This window comes from Ceratina calcarata, unplaced genomic scaffold (assembly GCF_001652005.2).
Source record: "Ceratina calcarata isolate Rehan_Ccalc_2016 unplaced genomic scaffold, ASM165200v1 scaffold86.2, whole genome shotgun sequence".
In the NCBI taxonomy this organism is placed as follows: Eukaryota; Metazoa; Arthropoda; class Insecta; order Hymenoptera; family Apidae; genus Ceratina; species Ceratina calcarata.
This window is the reverse complement of record NW_017179946.1, coordinates 498051-517263: the sequence shown is the minus strand read 5'-3', so window position 1 is coordinate 517263 and position 19213 is coordinate 498051. Positions and strand designations below refer to the sequence as shown.

General features: G+C 38.1%; 1 protein-coding gene across 5 annotated transcripts in view; it reads left to right on the top strand.

Moving 5' to 3' along the window:
- The window catches only part of mtd (TLD domain-containing protein mustard), a 150384-nt gene that overhangs the window by 6830 nt on the left and 124341 nt on the right, over nt 1–19213 (top strand). For 2 of the 5 annotated variants that reach the window (XM_018035030.2, XM_018035027.2), the window contains exon 1: nt 2922–3005. The exons of 2 other annotated variants lie outside the window; for them this stretch is intronic. The gene's annotated coding sequence lies outside the window, so the exon portion shown is untranslated. Of the gene's footprint in view, nt 1–2921; nt 3006–19213 lie in introns of those variants that run through there. One more of the 5 variants, XM_018035029.2, reaches the window with a different exon arrangement.

Below are 19213 nucleotides of genomic sequence, written 5' to 3'. Positions count from 1 at the left end.
TTTTGTTAGAGTAAAATTAATCTCAATCCAGATTTAAGTCTTGAAGTTTACATGTTAGACGTTACATTTTGCATACAAATTCGCAAGATATCTTCTATAAAAGTACTATTGACATTCTTCTACTTTCGATCTAGTAAATCTTTGAACGGTATTCGAAATTCGCCAGGAATGGGAGAACGTTTTAATTAATGGATCTACGCTAGTCGATCTCGCGTTTCATCTTTCAACGATGTTGTCCAAATTTGCGGTAGAACTCTCACGAAGTTAGCAATGAAAGGAACCAGGTCAGGAGACTTCGACTCGCTCGGAAGTCGATTTAATAGTACCCGAAAAATGTCGAAGAACCAAAGTTAATTTATCCTTGCCACGATTTAATTTACGTTTAGCAAATATAACTTTCTCTGATGTCAGAGTGTTTCACTTTTTATGAGGAGGAGAAACGTAGAACGCTGCTAAAAATTTATCGTAGCCGTCTACATACTTGCGGGATGAATCATCAAGTTTCACTTATTATTATTTATTTCATTTATTTTATGTATTTATTGATTTTTATTGATAGATTATTGAAATTGTGGTTTGTTGAAAAGTATCATTTACTCGTTGATTTTGCTATATGTATAGAGTATTGGAATATAATTTTTATGTGGGCAGAAGATTAAGAAATGAAAGAAAGAAATTATATATTTTGTATGGAAGACATAAATGGCTTCAAATCTTCATTTAAAAACATTTCACGTATCTTATTCTGTCAGGAGAAACACGATTGAATTTTGATTCGTCCGAAAATAATAAACTTCGCCAATTTCGGTTTATCCAATGTTTATGCAATGCTAATTGCAAGTTTCATTTTTCGATTTATAATACTCATTGGTCTCTTACGTGGTCTTCAAACTCTGAATTAAAAATATTCCAAACATCTTCTGACTGCTTTGACGCTAATTTGTATATCATTAGTTGCACTTATTTCAGCTGCAATAGCAGTTGTAGGAAATGAATTTTTCTCATACGAGCGACGGACGTGATGATCTCTTTCCTGAGTTGTTTCTTTTAGTTTTCCACTTTCTGATCGATCACAGCAAAGGTCAGCCTTTAATTTGGAGCATGCTTGCTTGCAATTTATAAGCAGTTTCTGACCTATTAACAATACTTGATGTTTCAGCAAACGTGATTATTGCTTTCGGACATGTGATCCTTATTTTTGATAGATAGTAAACTCTGCGAGTTTCCCATATTTCTATCCTCATTAAATAAACTTAAATCAACAAAAAACTACACAGGAATTTCGGTATTACTATGTCAAAATACCAAGTGAATAATAAGTCTTAAACTAACATTCTCTGTTCACAAAAGTCAGGAAAATCGAAATACTGATACGACTCTGTTTACATTTAGTATTTGAAGGTTTGAGATTAAGAAAACTTAAAATGCACATATTTAATTCAAGAGCAAAACGATAGTAAATGGGAAAAGGCTACATATAAGCGCTACTGCACACAGAAAATTTTGTTTATAAACTGATTTTACAAAGTAAAATTGTACGATATCTGAAACATTGGCTAGCAAGACTAAAATTGTTCCGTGGTAATCGTCAGTTTTTTTCTTTAATGCGATGGGTTTCGAATACATGCAATGAATTAATATCGTGGGCAGACGACAACAACGACGTTCCGTTTGATATCATTGTTCGCGCTCGGAATGCGCAACGCTTGAGAATGCATAATTCCCTGGGAATTCTGGGTCACGCGTTTCGCAACGAAAACCGTTCGTCAAGCTTAAAATAAAAGTGGCAACGCACAAAACCGCAACCTCGTTTCCACCAACGAAAATTACCTCCTGCGTGTCCCAGCTTCGCGGTCCGTGAATAGAACAAAAGCGCGCTGCTCGTTCTAGCGCCGGAATCTATCGCTTCTCAGGGATCATCGAGCCCCGCCACCGATAGAACCGTTCCAATACACAAAGTAAAAACTATCGCTTATCCATTTCCCACAAAAAATAGAAAACGTGACAGTGCATTTTTTTTATCAAATTTCTCACAGACATTGGTTCAAATGTGATTAACTATTTTTACATATTTATTATTATTCAAAGAAAATATAAGTAGACTCAGTATGATAATAAGAACGCATTTAATATCAGTGGAGTTATCAGGTGGAACAGAAGAAATTAAAATTTTATGGTGTTTATTATTTTTTAACAGTTCTTCATTATTTAATGTTTCTCCTTGCCATAATTATCAAATGATTCAAGTCTTTGAAAGCAGATCAATTTTATTTTCGAAAATGTTGATTCAATTTTATCTAAAATTCAACTAATGTAAAACTAATTACTTGAGCTACGTGACTGTATTTTTTTAAGAAAGTCGATCATTGTATCAAGGATATTTATTTGTAGAAAAAGATTGGTTGCCGAGAATATTTTTCTGGCGAACTCGAAATAGATTGCAAACTTGTTGAACAATAAAGATTAATGCTCGGGAGGGTGGAAGAAAGGACAATGGCGAGGATGAGTCCATTCCGTTCGTCGTGCGTCCTATGACTGTCCATCTATGTCAGCGACGGTATGAGTGAAGGGGTAGGGGAGAGAGAACGACCGGCAGGGAGAGAAAAAATGACAGAGCACAGGGGGTCGGGAAGAAAGTAGACGCTGAAGGGGACAGAGACAGGAGGTACACGTTGACCAGCCGGGGGTGGAGTCTCTAGGAGGGGTGGAAACGGTGTGCGCTCTGGGGTCGTGAGAGGGTAGCCTAGGGGTGGCGGCGTCCGGGGGGCGGAAATGGTTGACTGGGCGGCGGAGACAGGGAGTACCGGAGGGTGCGCGATTCCGTCCAACTTTGAACACACACCGGCGATACGTCAGTTACCTCGCGACGATCCTTCCGCGAGGACTTTACCCGCCGGATTCTTCGCGTGTGTTAACCATTTCTCAATCATTATTTCGTTAAACTGTGCTGCGTCTGTCGTGTGTCGTCGAACGAAAGAAGACGCGCGCTACGCTCGTGCGACTTGGTAAGAGTGCGCGCGAACTCGTTGGGATCAACTTTTAAGTAACACACTTGGCACCGCACATGCAGATCATGCGTGGTTCATTTTTCAATCGAATTCTCAATCCGGACTCGTTTGAACGAACGATCGGTGATCAGAGGGAGTGGGTTCAATGTAGAAAATGTAAATTGATCAAATTGTTAGAAAAAGAAGAATTTATAGAATTGATTAAAGGGTGGACGAAAGTCAGGCTTGGTAAACGCTTGTGTCAGCAAGCATGTGTTTCTTTTTGGTATCAACTCCAGTTTGTACACTGTTCACGAAGGATTTGTGATCATGGAATTATGTACAGAGTAGTGCTTACTGTATATTAATTATTAACACTATTTCTATCAGCCAGTGTCTTTCGATATTTTCGCCTAAAATTATTACCATTAGTTTAATCATTTTTCCTCGATTTAATTAATTAATTTAACAACCAGTATAGGAGAAGTCAACTAAGTCAATTTAACTGAGGAAGAAGTATTGAACTAATAATCATAATTTCACTTTTTGACGCCGGTAGAAATAGCGTTAAATATTTCGTCGCCGATTCTCTAATTACGTAGAACGGCGTACAAACGAAATATGTCGAAAGGAATACATTACCGAATGGATTCATATCGAATTTCGTCAACGTCCTGCTACCCATTTAATTAACATCGTTTACTTGTTAACATGTTAATAAATACAGGTTTAATTAGTTGCAACCATGATTCAATAATAACTGTTGACAAACCGAAAAATCGATAATCGAACAGGTAGTTTCGAAGGTCGGGTATTTAAAAGGCACACGGATGTTACGGGCCGTGCCACTATTTTTAATTCCTCCCTTTCTTTTTTTATCCGTCGTATGCCCACCCTGTTTACGTCCTCCATCCGATTAACCCGTCTCGAGAAAATGTTTATCTGAAATTTAATCTCGATCAACTTTTCAAAGATTCCATATCGCGTGATTCACGGCTAATAACAACGAGGAAACGTAAAATCTCTGATTGATAGAATTTATCACTGCTGTTAGTCACAGGGACGCAAGAACATGTCGATATGTCAGGAATTCGATCGTGATTGGACGGAATGTAATTACAACGTTAATTCCCTTTGTTCTAGGACTAATCGAATTTTTCCTGAAACAAGGAAAAAAGCGGTTGCAACGCGGCTGGTATTTATACTTCGCGTCGCATGGGGACGCTCCGTTTTAAAATCCGATAGAAATTTAATTCCCGCCCGATTTTGACGTCACGTATTTATGTGAACGGAAGCAGGCGTGCTTATTTATTTATGCGTGTTCGGTGTTCCCGTATATTTTGATAGCTGCTGAAACAGTCTCTGTGACGTTAACCTCGATTAAAACGACGTTCGGGTTAATTAAGAAAGGAAGGAATGATCCGTGACGAATGATCAACCGCCTGATCTGGTCTTTAATATTTATAACGAGTCAGGGTATTATGGCGCGGTTACGCGAACGTTTAATACCAAAGCAGCTTAGCGCGTAATTGTTGACTCACGGCTGCGAGAATTCGTGCTAACGAGAATCAGCGTTAGTGCCCTAATTAATGTACAACGAGCTTTACACAGATTTCATCCGGTTGCAAACTTATTGGTTTATGAAATCGTTAATGGTGTATTCGTCGAATAATTATTAAGGTTATTCGTGGGAAACGAAACAGCATTTAGCTGGAAATGACAGTGAACCTTAGTCGGTTTAAATTAATAATGTTAATTAGCCTCGAGACGAGTAGAAATTGTCTGGACTTGCCCGGGTCCTTCAGCTCTACCTGGACGCCAATTTCCGTCGGCGTTTAAATAATGAAATTTCCACCGTTGAGCAACGGAAAGCGAATAGCTTGCTCTGTCGCGTCTACGGAACAGAATGTACCCTAATATATTCCGGGTTACTTTTTTTGTTCCATTCAACATCCGGGCGGCTTTGTTTCGTCCGTTGGTGTAGCTTTTATAACGAGCACGATACGTTCCTCTGACGGTGACACGTGTCTGGCCCATTTTTATCTCAGCACCGGGCCAATGGAACCGTTCTCATATTCGGATTGCGCACTTGGGTGTGACGAAAAAATATTGGCAGGATGGAACAAAATTTTGTTAGAAAGATTGATTGCTTTTTCTTATCGTTTTCATTATTCCTTCTTCTACTTGTACGTTTCTATTATTTACGTTAGTGTATATGCAATTTTCTTTTTAAAGATAGCAGATATAACTTCTGTTTATACAATAATTTATTAGTAGACTGCGGATTTTTGTGCAAAATTAAATATTTATGGTGTCAGTTTAAAAAGTGTCTTAAATAATTATTTTTTTAAATATTGCAATATGCATTGTGCTTTGGATATTTTCTACATTGTTGCAGTGCATGAAATTCACAGTCTGTTTGTTAGTTAGGTCAGTTAAATATGGTAATAACATCATTCCTTTAGGCGTATTAAAGATTATAGCTGCTGCGTTTATAGTTTCATTCCTAAGTTATTTTCATTGCTTTCATAACAGTATTTCACGTATAAACTCAACGTATAAAGTCAGACATTTGAATTATATGGTTAAATCATTTTCCAGTATATTTTAATATAATTGCAGACTATTTCATTTTCATTTTCATTCAATATGAGATGAGTTTTGAAAATTGAAACCCAAAAACTGAGCGATATTTCATATGCACGAATATGTTTTCAACTCTCTTCTTCTGTGAAACGAATCATTTCTGTAATTTCCTTTTATGAACTTCTATAGAGGATTAAATCGAAAATGCAGACTTAAAAATTAAATGATGTTTCATATGCACAGACTTAACACGTTTGTAATTCTCATCTTCTGTGAACTGAATAATTTTTGTATTTCTTTTTATCAGCTTCTATAAAGGATTAAACCAAAAATGCAAACGTAAAAACTAAGCGTGTTTCATATGCACAGACCTAACACGTGTGTAATTCTCGTCTTCTGTGAAGTGAATAATTTTTTAATTTGCTTTTATCACTTTCTATAAAGGATTAAATGGAAATAATCATCAAATGTAGGATTAGGTTTCTTCATTCACTTTACTTTGTGATAGGATTAACGTTTGAAAGCATAAATTTAAAAAACTAATGATGTTTCATCTGCACAGACTTAACATATTTGTAATTCTCGTTTTCTGCGAAAGGGATTATTTGTTAATTTCCATTTATCAGTTTGTGTAAGGGATTAAATCGAAACAATCATCACAAATGTAGGATACTGCGTTTCTATTCATTTTGTCGTATGATAGGATTTCCAGTTACAATTATTGGTACACGATTTTCATTGTTCGTAATTTTATTTAGTTTCCACGAAAGAACAATCGATAAAATTTTCATCGGGGCAAACAACACCGCGCTGGGTTAATGTAATTATTTTGTCTCCGTTTTTTTTTTTTTCTGAAATTTTCCGACCTAGTTTACCTTGGAATTATTTTAATCTGAATTCGCTTCGAGATTTAATATTTCGCGAGAATATTGTGTCGGAGAATTAGCCGTTGTTGCCGTCATTTCCATTGAGAGGTTGAAATAATATTGAATAAAAAAATATTGATAATTCGCGAACGCCACATTCCTCGCGTCGCTTCTCTCCGATGTTCGTTTCGCGAAGCAGCCGAACATTTTCCTAAAATCCATAAAAATGGGGAAAAATCGGATTACACGGTCACGGGGATGAAATAGTTAGCGATTCTTGATAGGCACGGAATCATCGCGGTTCTGTTCCTTTTCACGTGGCCGAAATCGATTTACTTGGCTTGTCGGATTCTCCGTATCCCTCGAAATCCGATCGGGGGAAATGATTGAATTTTCAGCGAAGAATTTCGATGGATGCTTTCGTCGGAATCCTTCTCCCAACACGTCCAGGAAACAAAGTCTCTTTCCAATCCTCTCATCGATCTCCTCCACCGAGAATTTCTAACAGAATCGTGTTTTGATTTTTTTCCTACCATATCCTTATTATCAGACTTCTGATTTTTATGCAAAATAATGTTCTTGTGATACCTAGAGTAGATGTGGGGATCACTGTGCAACAAAAATCCCCTCGTCCCCCGCCGACATATTTTTATGTATTATAAGATGCATAGATTAGTGTAAAAAAAGTGCTTCTGGTAAAGTAGTTTGTAAATATGCGGAAAAGTTTTGAAAATGGTAAAAGAAAGGAAAATAAGCGTAAAAATGTTTAGTCTGTTCGGGTGGAGGCGCGATTTATTAAAAAAATGTATTTTTTATCTTTTCTGCGAATACAATTTTTCTATGAATGCATAAAATCTGTGGCTTATGTATTTATGCGTGTTCAATCTATAATATATGATTTTCGTTATTATTAATGTTATTATTAACGTAGTGGTTCTACACGAGCAATGGGCTTTTGTTGAACAGTTCCTGTTTGTTGTTTATATTTCGAAACTCGGTGGATAGAGAATCGAGAGACGTAGCAAACTGTAAATGGTCGATGCATTAACAACAGAGATCAGAGGACATGAATATGAGCCAATTTTAGGTTTTGCACATTTACATACGCTATTGTTAATAGAAATCATTTGTTCCGTTTATGAGAACTGATTGTTCTGCTCTCTTTCGAGTCCGATTGTCTCGATTTCTTCAAAAACAAGGATTCGATGGGAACAACATGGGAAAGAAATTCGGGTCACCGATACTTTCCGCGGGTTTTCATCGTTCTGTTACGAACCTGACAATGCGTGTGACGTTCGCGAACAAAAGAGTGGTTTTAAACCGAAGGAAAAGCGAGTGCCGCTCTGGGACGAATTTTCGTCCTGGGGTAACGAACAACGAAGTAACGTTTTTGTTCGTTCTAGCGTAGAAGGGGGACGGGTAGGGAGGTGGGGGGGATTTAGAGGGCCGGATAGGAATTCGTTCGAAACAACACGAATCGAGCTGCGCGTTCTCGTTCCGTAATTATTCGCGGTCCGCCGAAGAAGTATTCTCGCGTAACGCGCGCTGCTTTTTAACGGCCGCGCGTTTGTTCGATAGAAATACGCGCCGTTTGAATAATCGTCCAGAGTAAATAACGACGAAATTGCTGGGGACAATGTAGGTCTCCCTGCGATTAATCACGAACAAGGAATAAATAATACCGGATGAATTACTCGGATCTACGATTGTTCCGAACGTATTCGGTCAGAATTTTTCGTGTACTATCAAAGGAAGTCTGATTCCTTTATGCGTCGAAGAATGATTACTCGTGTCGAAACGTATTGTTGAATTTCTATTAATGTGCATTTATTGACAAAAAATTATTATCTACCTTAAGGTAGATATCCCAATTTCTACTAGGTTGAACATGTGGAATATAATGGTGATATATGTATGATGTATATGTCAAAATTTATAATGGAAAGTGGTCTCACGTGTGGAATTTAATATATGTATAGGTGAATCAGGCAAGAAATTATTTACTACCAATTTTCCCTGTAAAATGAAGGCTTGAAGTACACACCTAATATATTACATTATATAAATTATACACTGTCAACCTTCTTCATAAGCAATAAAGGTGGTCTCTACTAATTGAAACGTCATGTACCTTTTTGTAAACGTAACACGACTTGATGAAGCAATTTATTTGTTATTATATTTTGTCGACTATTTCCACGGAACGGTTGCTTCTCCCACGATATGCGATAAATCCGCGACTTATTGTTAGAGACGTCGAAGCGTCCGTTGATAAAGCTAACGTTAACTCGTTATTATACACGCGATTACGTGGCAGATAAAAACAATCACATGCGACGATAAGCCGAGCAATTACGCGTTCGGTGATAATTATGCTTGGGTTAAGCACGGGAAACGCAATTTTATTTTTCCTTTCTTTTTTTACTTCGGCAATTGAAGCAGCTTTAACGGATGGCCTGAAGTTTCGTTTTATTTATAATTCCCGTGTTTGTTACCGCCCGGAGAAGTTTCTGTATTAATTCACTTGGCATCTGCCGCTTTATCAGGCGTATCAAGCTGTTAGCGATTAGATTTTATTACGCGCTGCACGTTTCCAGGCAATATGCATTTTCCCAGACTTATAAACATGCGTGATAAAGTTCCAAACATTTGCGCTATTGGGATTTATCATTGAACGCAAAGCGCGAACACTGCCACTGTAATTTTCCAACGGAGCAGACAGCAGTTGCCTTCAGAACCTCTCGCGGAATATGAAAGCTAATAATAAAAGTCGGAGATGTAATTTAATGTGCTGTATCCCCCCACTGCAATTTCGTTACTCGCGTGTTGCCCTTATGGTCACACGTATCTCCGTTTTTATTCTCCGTAAACGAACATAATTTCACAATTTATAGACTGTGGATTGTTACGAAAAATGAGACATTTGCAGTATCGATTTAATTATAATAATTTCTTTATTTGTTTAATTTTTGTTTCACTTACGAATACAATTAAATAATATAAATATTTAACATGTTTCATTCTTTAATCATGAACGCTATTTGAGATGTGTTGATTTTTAATCGAGACATGTTTTTACTTTTTATTATTCTTATTTAGGTGTGTGCAGAATTAAAAAACTTTGAGAACCCCTGCCCCGAGGTGTAGCTTTCATTTCAAGTGTTTTAGGGTGTCAAAACGTTTCACCTTACGTGTTCTCGAGACCCTATTTCGAAGGTCTCGTAGGTGCACTCTCGTTTATAGGTCAAATCTACTAGTTCCAAGGTCGCCCATATCACATTTCTCCTGCTTGATATCGTCTACGCGAAGTCCGATGAGTTCGCTGCGACCTATTTCGAGTCTAATGGATCCAAACTAGCGTATCTGATACACCTGGAATAGTTTCTATCGAATCTCTTCGATCTACTATATGTGTAATTCTCAATATCGCTTTCCATTAGTTCCGAATGATTTATGCAACGATTCACAGATTTGTTTCATAAAACTGATAAACTTTCCACTTTTATCTTTATAAGGTACATGTACAGGGGATTATTAAATTTGTTATTGGGATTAAATTATAGGAAATGACGGAAATTGCACTTAAAACTGGGATCTCCAGTTCCTACTGCTGAGAATACGATAATGAGAAATCTATACTCCTTTCTTAGTTGGGAATATTCAATTTAAATGCCATTACGGGAGATTGTTATTTCCCATCTGTTTTCCACGGGCTTCATTCTCTCTGAATGATACACGTTTCGAGTGTTGAATATCTGTCGATGGTTATTTCGAATGGTGATTAAACAACAATTTTTCATAATACGAACCTCGCATTTTCTGTCATTAAGAACAAATATGTATGTTTTTAGAATAATATAATAACGAAAATTCATTTATTTTATTACATGGATTTTTAATACAGAAGAATACAGAAGATTTTGAAGCTCTATCTTGACTAATATAGTAGGGCAGCAACTACCTTAAATCTGCAGGTAGAAGTAACATCCGCTATTGAAAGATGTACCGAACTCCGTTAACTGAGGAAGTTTGATCGATAATTCGTGAAAATACGCGCGTTCAGTGAAACCGCAACCTTATCGCTTTTCGATCCGGCAGCGGGTTAAGTGCGTGGGAGAGAAAGCTCTTTCTATTTTCTTTCGAACGCTCTACCACCGGCTTATTGGAATCCTGCCAGCCAACAGCTAGGGATAATAACCTTCACCCTCGACCGGTGTACCACCACTTTGCATTAACGTCGAATTATAACTGCGCCTCGGACGTTCCACTCGTTTCACTTCTTTACATAATGTTCACTTAAGTACGTCGTCCACAATTTTTCTGCTTCTCATTTGACTCTGCGATTATCGCTATCACTTAACAGTTGACAATTAAGATTCTATGATCTCTTCTATAATCTCTGTTAAAAATAATTTAAGAAATTTGATAAAAATATTTAGTACGTAGGTCCAATTTTGAAGCAATGAAGTTGTAGAGGAAATTATGTCTACAAAAAGTATGGTTTATTAAATTGTTCGACGTATCTTCTTCACTGGGGATTTCTAATGTATGCTTTCTAATATTCTAATACATAGTTTTGACACTTGTTGATTGCGACTTGCAATTGTTTACAATTCCTACAGTTCTTACTTCTGCTTACTTTTTATTGTCACTCTTAAATAATATTAGAGAATTGATTAATTTCATTACTCCGGAAATGTTATTAATGGCGTAAGTTTGACGAACGACCTCTTTGAACAAGCGTTCGCCGGCTTCCGTGGACCGTCGCTAAAATTCCATTACCGCGTACCGACCGCGTGAAGCGAGATGAAAACCGCAAGAAAACGCGCAACGGTTCTCACCGCGACCACCGAGTCTTTGTCGTTGTTTGCTCGCCGGGATTGCGGTGAGGTCTCGATTTCCAGGGGATCTTTTTACGATCCCACCCCGTTCCCGTGTCCGTACACAACTGAACACTATTTTCCCTACTTTCCACCTCTTGCGTTTTCTATTACGCTCAACGAGGCTGAAAATCGAGAAAAATCGAGATGCTTTCACTTCGAACACTTCACTTTTTAAATATTGGCTTCTCCGGATAGTTCGTTCGGACTTTTATTGGAAATTTAAACGCGAAACGGAAATTAGAATTTTCCTATACATTTATTATGAATGAAAAGTTTCACTATTTGACTTATGTTTTTATGGAGGATCAGTCTCTTTATTATGAAAGTGTATATTGCAATTTTTAATTTGTAATACCTACTATTTTTTTTTTATAGATAATAATTATTTTAAACTGTCCTGTGATTTATGACACGGTTTATTTTACAAGATTTTAATTTCGAAAATACACGATGCCCTAATAGGCAGTAAACGTGATAAAAGGCGAGCTCGAAATGACAAATGAACGAAAGTGGAGACGTTGGACGATGAAGTGTTACGAGAGGAAAAAATATTTGAGGGAAACGATCGCATCGATCGCGTTCCGACGCGTTCGAATAACACATTAATAATCGTTGATTGGCGTAATTTGACAAATGATTTCTGCAGCGATGACGTCTTTCAGTGGCTCGCCCCAGCGCGAATTCCGCCGATTTCCCCGCATGAAAACTCGTGTTACCATGAAACGCGGTTTATTTCCAGATTTTTATCGCTGTTCGATCGTTTTTAATCACGACACCGCTTTTTTAAAGGATTTTATTATATACGTTGCACGAACATCGAGCCATCATGTTGCGGAACGCAACGATCTAATTCCGTACAAACGTTTTCACTTCCCGAATGCCATAAAAACGATATAAAATACGATGCTCGGTTGTTGAAAACGATAAATTCAATTTAAGCTTTATTAGATTTTCCTTTTCAATAAAAACGAATTTATACACTTCGCAGTGCGTCATTTTATTTAATTTCGTTTGAACTTTTATGACGCTGTAGAAAAACATTTGTTAACCCTTTCGCTTCGAGCGCTGGATATATCCGGCATCCGCACGATCATTCCACGGAATTCTGTTCGGTAACGGCACTTTGCCGGACTGGACTACCGAAACGAAAGGGTTAAACGTTTCGTCGAAAACCGTCCGGTGTATACAGAGTTGTGTTAATTAATCAAATTATTCGGACAGCAACAATGGACCACGGTTTCAAGGGGATAATTTCTAGCATACACGCGGTGGTACGTCCCGAGGCGTTCGCCATCGCTATTTTCATTCATTTCGATGAATCCATCCTTGGGCATTTTTACTTCATCTGTTGTACCTCTAACACTTTATTAACAGTAGTTGTCCTGTCTTTAATATCAAAATATACGTAAACGCAATGTGCACTAAATTTGTTTCAATTATACAAATTAATACTCTCAGTGTATGTTATCTTTTTTTTTTAACAAAAATCTCAGTAGAAGGAAAGTAATTAAGTTATGAGCGAAGTTTATTTTAATTATGCAAATTAATATTCTTAGTACATATTATTGGTTTTTATAACAACTTTCATAGTACGAAGGTAATTAAATTCTCTTCCATTTCGATTTTTATGGTAATAGTAAGTAATAAGTAATAGTTTTTTTATTATGACCTTAAAGTGCGGGGTACAAGTTACACATTCACGTTGGACGATTAAATCTGTGTATGATGAAAGATTGGGACACTTATTACAAGATCTGTATACTAAGTAATTGTATGCTGAAATTATTTTGTGACATAGAACGATCCGCATCCTTGAAAGCATCGATCCCGCGTCTCGAAGCTCGCAATCAGGTTCCACCGACAGATAGACACGTTTTATTTGCGTACGCCGCCGTCGCCGCATCGCGGAAAAGTTTCTACCGATTCGGGGATGTAGAAGTAGGAGGCAACGCTCGTTCCCGGTCTCGCGTATACTCTTCCATCGGAAATCCAGATATCGATAGAGAACAGGTATCCTACACGTCCTGCGCAGAAACGTTTTCGCGTTATTTGTAAGTCGTCCTGCAATACGGCCGCACGTCGTATTGATCGATGAGGGAGATAATAATAGGCGGGCCGTGGCACCGCGAGGCCGCGATTTGATAAGGAAATTCATTAACGCGTTCCACTTCGCTGCGAAATCGGACACCCTTTCGTTCCCTTCTTTTTTTCCCCTGTCTTCACGCTCGACCGTTTCTAAGTAGCGTCTTCTTTGATTTAATCAAATTTTTCTTTGAGACCGAATGTTTTTTGAAAAATTATAGTGACTTAAAATTTGCATGTACTCGTTTGGTAATCAGCAGTAATAATGGAACGATGTAATATTTTTTTGTTGGACGTAGCTAAGTTCTAAAACACTACTATTTTACGGAAACTGTTTAAAAATATCGTCGGAACGTGCGACGTGGTTTCCATTGTAGGGACAAAGATGGCTTGGTACGTTGCGGAATCGCATAAATCGCAGTGCCGGGTCTCCGGCTGCCCTACTTCGTGCTAATGATACATTGTAGAGAGTTAATCTTACGTGAACTCTCGCTGGCAAACGATCCACCTCAACCAAGCCGCTTTTGATCGGCCTAAAGAAGTACTTGTTGACAATACGTATTTTTTTCTGAAATCATAAAATTATCATCGGATAGCAAATTCTGATCAATTTCAATAAACTCACTTCAGACAAACGCACTTAATTCCAGTCTGATCATTTTTAAAATACTTGAAAGTTAATTTTCCACATTGGAATTTATTAATTAAAATATCTGAGATATTTCGACAATTTTTATAGATCAGAATAAAGGAGGTGGGAAACTACGCTGTACAATACAAAACTGGATTCTTACAGTTTCTCATCTGCCAAAGGCAAATCCGGAAACAGATTTGCTCTGTTATGTACCGTTTACGAAAATCAGTTTTGTAGAAATGCACGATTTTTAGGGAACTTTATAAACTATTACATATTCTATCGAGTCGTAGAAGTGCACGATTTAAAATAAAGGAGACACTCGTTGATCTCTCAATAACACGTGGTTCTATTCTACTCATAATACAAGAGAATTTTCAATTTTCAACATTGAAGTACAAAATTGACACGCCCTATTTGTGCATACAAACGAGAATATAATAATAAGAAAAGTGCACGAGGTTCTACCTTGTGACAGACATAATACCATAGAATAGTATCCGCCAATATTTTTCCAAGCGTGTTGCGCGTTAGATTCGTATTTTCGATGCATTGTGTCCCGGAGCCGGCGCGATCCTTTGTAACCGAGCTTCGAGGGGAAGGAGTCCCGTTCGAAGCGCAATACTTATACGGATTATATGTATACGTAGAAAAGATTTTGAGTGGTGACGGTGACCCAGTTCGGAGACAAGTAGGTTTACCGAAGCTTTCGATCGCGGGGCACGTAACGGATTTTTTTCTTTCGTTCGGTATTTTTCAACACCGGTGCTGCAAACGGGGGGGGTGAAGATTTGTACCGACATTGTCGAAGACGCCTTGTTCGACTCGCGAAGTTTGTAAACTGATTGTGTGTTAGGAACGTGACGGAGTTCCGGAATTGAACGCCGTAGCCGTTCGAAGAATTCGGGATTAAAGGTAAAACGGCACGGGCGCTGGTCCTCGAGTTCAGAATTTCGTTCACAGAATATTTTTCAGAACACCGTAACGATCTCGTTTAAATTTTCCCGGAATCGTATCTGTATTTCAATTCCCAGTGAACATGTTGCAAATTGGCAACTGTACCTGAAACCTGTACCTCCGGTGAACGAAGTCGTAATACAATACTGTCTCATTTGAAGCCTCGATACATTTGTTTCCGAGGTTAAAGTTCATTTTAAAAACTGTATCCCATTAAACTTATTTAGTATATTTCAGGAATATTCAAAATCGACATTTTATTCTTGAGATTCTCTATCTTCAATAAAGTACGCTAATCAGTTAGTAGGCTTCACGGTGAGATAGAAACAGTATAGTTATATGTTTATTGTAACGCGATTCCGGATGACAAATTCTACGGCTTACTCCTTCCGATTTGTCGTAATGGCACAGGTCACTGTGCAACCTTGAAGACTTCGTATCATAAGAGGATTTCTGGTAATCCAATATGAGCCACGTGGTATCTCCTCGATAACTCTACCTAGTATGTTTGCATGGTCAGCACGAGATTGTGATAGGTCAATATGCAAACTAATGTGTTCCGTGTGCGTTGTTTGTCGTTCTCCCGATGAGTTAATAGTGTGGTCGTTTTAGACCTGGAATCCTACCAATATCTTCTTTAACAATCGAGCTATACTCCACCAACAAATCCGTTTTAAATTTCTACATAGTATATGTTTATCATTTATAATTTCATACATATTTAAGGTTTTTCAACATGAGCTATCGGAAGTTGTTTGATAGATAAAACGTGCTAATATTCAGAGAATTGGAGATCATGTGGTGAGAAGCAAACGCAATACGTGTCAGCTGAGTATCTAGAAAAAATCACTAATAAAAAAAAAGATGTGACAAGGAGAAAGCTGGTGCGTAAACGCGATTTTAATAAACAGATGCTCTGGGAGAATAAGAAAATCCATTGAATCTAAGTAACTTGTAGAAGTTTTTTATTTTGTGATATTAAAACCCGATTAGGGTTAATTGACATTTTTTCATCAAGTAATATTACTTTTAAATGATGCTCCAAGAGGCCACTTCTTCAGGGGTCAGTTTTTCCCTCGCTTCGAATCGATCGTCGATTCGGAATGTACAACGAAAAGTACAACGTGGCGCAACAACCAGTCATCCTGATAAAAAGTCCACTTTCCTCTATCCATAAAACATTCTAAATCTTTTTCTCATACACATTTCGTCCCGATTAAATTTCTTATTCATAGCATAGAAGTAAAAAAAAGACTTCTTCTTAGCCCTTAATGCGTGCTTTTAAACAGTCGGAATCTGTAAGTAGGTTTCAAATCGATATTTTCCGCAATAAAATACGTGTTACGATCTTCAAATAACGACACGAGGGTGTGGGGGTTAAATCGATTATTTTATTAGTTTTCTCCTGACGTTTTCAATGAACCCGTCACGCAGCCAGAAAAGAAGGCGAAAGCCTGTCCCGATCGCCGATACGACGACCTTGACGTCACGTAGAACAGCGAAAGCAGTTGTTCCCCGGTGCTTCTCCAGCGGGCCGTCCTTCCACATCCCCGAACCAACCCCCTTTCATTCACCCTCGGCATTGTGCGATTGTCTCGGGAAGTAGGTCGGCACAATCAGTCCCCTGCAATCGCACAGATAGCCGTGTACCGGCTGGTTGCAAGTTCGCTCTCGAAATTCTTCTTCCTCCGACGGATATACTGAGCCTGTCCCACATGTTTCTTCTTAAAAAATAGCTTCTTCTTTAATTCATTCTCGCTTTACCTGGATTCGAGGGACCTATATATTTTATTTAATTACACTTGATCACTGTTAATCTGAATAGTGATCATTAAGCTGCGAACTTTTTATGCAAAATAGAACATTTTAGTACAAATCTATGAAACGTTATTTATACTGAAAATTCTTTCATCGTGTAAACCTATCTATCAGACCTTCTAATGAAATCATTAACTAATAGACAATTTTAAATGATACATCTTTCTGATTTATCCTGCATATTTCATTTCTCTTATGAACCATCTACAGAAATCTTTGAAGTACGTATAACACAAGTGCTTTAAAAGAGATGCCTTGTCATTTTCGAGGAAACAATTAAATTCTTCTCTTTGTAGCAACGGTACCGTTTTTTTGAGATCAAAGCTGAGATTCCTTACTGCAGAAGTCGTTTCGTAGCAATTTAATCTGACTATTGAGGCGCAGAGCGAGTAAAATGCAAAACGGAATCGAGGAATCGCATCGAGTATATAATAGTACGGTCGGATGGGAAAAGGTTGAGCCAAGGTGGTCGGGGGTAGTTTTCGCGAGCTAATATTTGCTCCATCAATCAAGCCTTGGCGTCCTTGGCAGAAGGGAGGTCAGGTGGGCCGCACCTGCTGGATTATATCATAGCTAAAGACAGGCATTCTCACCCCCTTTCGATCGTTCCTCCTTGCCTTCGTTATTTTATCTCGTAATCATTATCGAGAAGTTTGGACGTGACAGTTTTATGATTAAAAAACAAGCTCTAGACAAATTTCATGGATCATCGATAATTAGAACTCCGTGGGAAGTGTGAGAACTTTTATTAAAATTATTGGAGAATAAAACTGATAGAGAAATTATACTATAAATATAGAAATAATATTAAAACGAAGTAAATGTTCCAGTTTCTGTGCACGTTTCTACTCAATGGCTTATTTTTCTTTAAACACGCCAATGAATAGAAATTGTAGCGTGACCCGAAATTCGGACAACTATCTTAAAAATTGCGATGAAGGTAGAATAGATAGTTGAGACAGTATAAGTTGCGCAGTTGCTAAATAAACAAGTTTAGTCGGTTTAACCATGATATCATCGCTTCAATCGGTGAATCTCATTACACCGTCGACTCCCACCGGTAAATGGCTGCATACTTCATTTGAGAAGATCCCGGCTAGACTTAAGAACCCCAGGGTACATAAAATCTCCAGAGCTCGCTTCCTTGCAGCTTCCACTGTTTGTTTCCAAATTAAATTGGACCTATCAACGATAACATATACTAGCCATCTCTTTTGGCAACGAGACTCGTCAGACGGTTCGAGTATACTCGCGGCTGGTTAAAATTAGAAAACGCGTGGGCTGGAGGCAAGCTCGTCGACGATTTCTAAGCCGGATTATTGACAGCGATACAACAAGCTGCTGCGGAAGAGCCGGAATAACTCTGTTCCGAGGAACGATCGACGACGTTTGTTTTGACGTTCCCTGTCGGTGGCTTCTGTTCGTCGCGGCGACGTCACGAATCGTCGGGATAACCTCGCGATGATATATCGACCTCGTTAATGCAACTATGAATCGCGACGCGAACAACGTCATCGCGACCGTTTTAACCTCTGCAACGGCAGACAATCGATTCCCGTGCTCGTCGATCCTGGGAACGTGCTCGAGGAGACACCCGTCGCCGCTCGTCCTGGGCTACAGCGGATCGGCAAACTTTTTCCAATGCTAATAACTCCTGACAGTACGGACGTTCTCCTGTTTTTTAATTTTTTTTTTAATGTTCGCCGCGGGAGGAGATTGCAAGTTTGATTTATTTAATAGTACGTATAAGCTTGTTAGGAACTATTTTTAAACAGCCTTGAAGCAGAAGTTCGAAAAACAACTCGGGAACTTTGCTCTATGGTTTATATTCCGGGCGTCGAAATTTCGTTCCGACGAAAAACAACCGAGCCGAGGAATCTGCGAAATACGAAACTACTAATCGTCAGAGGTTGACGTAATACGTCGTGTTTCGTCAGGTCCAGTTATTATCGTAGCCTACGCGATGTTCTATCAGAATCTTCTTTTTTTCTCTCTTTTTCACGCGCATTTCCTATTAGATTATTAGGGAGATCGTCAGTTTGTTTATAAAACGTCAGGAGGAATTTTCATTCGCGGTTACATCATTACTCCAATCGAAACTGTTATATTCGAAGGTTGCTTCTCGTTTCTATGTACTATCAATTATTAATTAGATGCACCGATCCTCGTGACTCGGTAACAGGTTTCCCCTCCCGAATAGAACGTTCAACCTGCGAGCAAACGCTATAATCATTGTTAGCAATTTACGTATTCAACAAATGTTAAAAAGTCTTGCAACAGTTCAGGAAGCTTCCTATTCTATTTATTGAAATCTCCAAAAAATTTCAACAAATTTAATTATACAAAGTAACATTTTTGTAATGTCTATTTAAAACATGAAGTTTTTTTCAATTTCAGGGA